This window comes from Hipposideros armiger, unplaced genomic scaffold, assembly GCF_001890085.2.
Source record: "Hipposideros armiger isolate ML-2016 unplaced genomic scaffold, ASM189008v1 scaffold_910, whole genome shotgun sequence".
Lineage (NCBI taxonomy): Eukaryota > Metazoa > Chordata > Mammalia > Chiroptera > Hipposideridae > Hipposideros > Hipposideros armiger.
Window position 1 is genome coordinate 656,033 of NW_017732260.1, and position 2,296 is coordinate 658,328.

Sequence of the window (2,296 nt, forward strand, 5' to 3'; positions counted from 1 at the left end):
GTCTTTTTTTAGTGCTCTGTTTTTCAGTTTGGCTGTTTGCCATCCAGTTGTTTGGAATGTTCCTGGCTGAGCCTCCAAAGGCTATTTCAGAAGGCGGTGTCAGATGCGGGACTTGTGATTGCTTTGGTGCCTCTTGTTTTCTCCTTGCCTTTTGTTATTAGCCCCATGACATGTGTGTATGATTGGTCTGTTCAAAACCTTTCTCCTGGGCAGATCGAGTGCCTCAGTTGGTTAAGAGCACAAGCTCTGAGCAACAGGGTCACCGGTTCAATTCCCACATGGGTCAGTGAGCTGCACCTGAGCTGAGCTGCCAACAGGTGGCTGGATGGCTCAGCTGGTGAGAGCACGTGCTCCTAACAACAAGGTTGACGGTTTGACTCCCACATGGGACGGTGGGCTATGTAACTAAAACTGAACACGGCACCTTGAGCTGAGTGACCGCGAGCTGCCGATGGGTGGTCGGATGGCGACTGGACTTGGGGCTGAGCTGGCTGCGCCCTCCACAACTAGGATTGAAAGACAACAACTTGGCGGTTTCCCTTCCCCAATTCCCCAACACTGATCCCCCCCCAAGAAAAACCTTTCTCCTGTTTTATTTTAGTTACATTTACCTCCTTTCCTATCCCCTTTTTCCTCTTCCCCCAGAGAGAAGTATCCTAATATGTTTAATGTGTGTCTTTTTAAAAAATGTACGTTTGTAAAATATATGTTTAGTGTGTGTATATTTTGCATTTTCATAAATGGCATGGCATGCCCCCTTATGATCCTTGGGGATAATTTCTTTGGGAGATTATATATATATTCAGGAGCAGAGCTGTTGTGTCATGGCGTATGTACACTTACTGTGACTAATTTGGTCTCTAGATCGCTGCCCCACTCTACACTCCCCATCAGTGTATGAGGCTGTGGCGCAGAGCCCCACCAACACACAGCACTATCCATTTTTCACACTCTGACGATCTAAAAGATGTCAAGTGATAGTTCATTTTTGTTTTAATTTTCATTCTTCTGATTACCAAAGAGTTTGAGCATTTTTTCATAGGCTTGCTACGCTTTTGGGTTTCCTATTTTGTAATCTGCCTATTTAGATCGTTTACCCATTTATTAAGGTTCCTGTCTTTTTCTTGTTAATTTTTAAGAATTCTTTTTTTTTTTAAGATTTTTTTTTATTGGGGAACTGGGGGGTTGGGAACAGTGCTGGGGAATTGGGGGAAGGGGAACAGACAAGTTGCTGTCCTTTTTGTTCTTCAGTCTAGTTGGGGCGGATGTCGCTTCACTGCCCATGTTGGTATTTTCATTGCACTCTTTCTGGGTGAGGCAGCCGCTTGCCAGCCATTGGATGGCCGCTCACAGTGCCTCATGGCAGCTCACCAGAGCGCACACCCTCTGCCGGCCAGCCCCACTGCAGCCTACGCCGGTGCCAGTGACTCACCGGCAGCCCAGCTCCAGGTAGAGCTGTTGTTCACCATCTCAGCTATAGAGGGCGCAGCATCACTGGCCCTCATGTGGGATCTGAACCAGGGCCCTACTGCTCAGAGCTGGCGTCCCAAGCCAGCTCCTAACCAATGCGCCGCTCCGCCGGCCCTCGTGATGGGTTTTAATAAAGATTTATGTGATTCCCATTTCTATCGTCTCTGCCTCTCCAGAACCCACCTGCTCTGGAGTCGGGCTGTTCTGGTCCTGTAACTTGGGGCCAGAGAACTGGGTTTGGGCAGGGAGGGGAGGTCAAACTAGGGTGGGATATTCCGTCATACTCTCTGCTTTGTGTCCAGGGGTCTGCAGGGCTTTGCTCAGGAGCCAGAGCCTATGAGGCCAGAAGGGCAGCTCGGGAGTGAAGAGGCCTAAGGACTTCATTGTCAGAAACGTACCGCAGCCAGGAGAGGGGCATGGACCACAGTGAGGAGGTTACCCAAGCCCCAGCTGGCACTGTGGTGTCTCAGGAGCTGCTGGAAGAAATGCTTTGGTTTTTTCGGGTAGAAGATGGTAAGCGGCGGGGGACTGGTGCCTGGGATGTGTGTGCTCTCAACACAAACAATGGACTCTGGCTGAAGCGCCCCCCCAGCATGGACCCCTCCTCCTCAGCAGCCCCCTCTTATGAGGCAGGCTGCACATTTGCTCCAAGACATGGACTGAGGCTGAGGGGGACTCAGTACCCAGAGGGGTATGACTGAACCTCACCCTCCTCACCCAGCAAGCAGGGTGTGGTCATTCGTTTACTCATCCATCCAGTCATTCACACATGTTTATTAAGTACCTTCTGTGTGCCAGACACTGGTCTCAGCACTGGGCTTAATAA

The 2,296-nt window shown here is 50.1% G+C and overlaps 1 long non-coding RNA gene across 1 annotated transcript in view; it reads left to right on the forward strand.

Moving 5' to 3' along the window:
* Window positions 1–2,296, forward strand: part of LOC109375195 (uncharacterized) — a 24,827-nt gene that overhangs the window by 12,487 nt on the left and 10,044 nt on the right. Inside the window, exon 2 of the long non-coding RNA XR_002122534.1 lies at window positions 1,773–1,983. This is a non-coding gene — a long non-coding RNA (uncharacterized LOC109375195). The remainder of the gene's footprint in view (window positions 1–1,772; window positions 1,984–2,296) is intronic.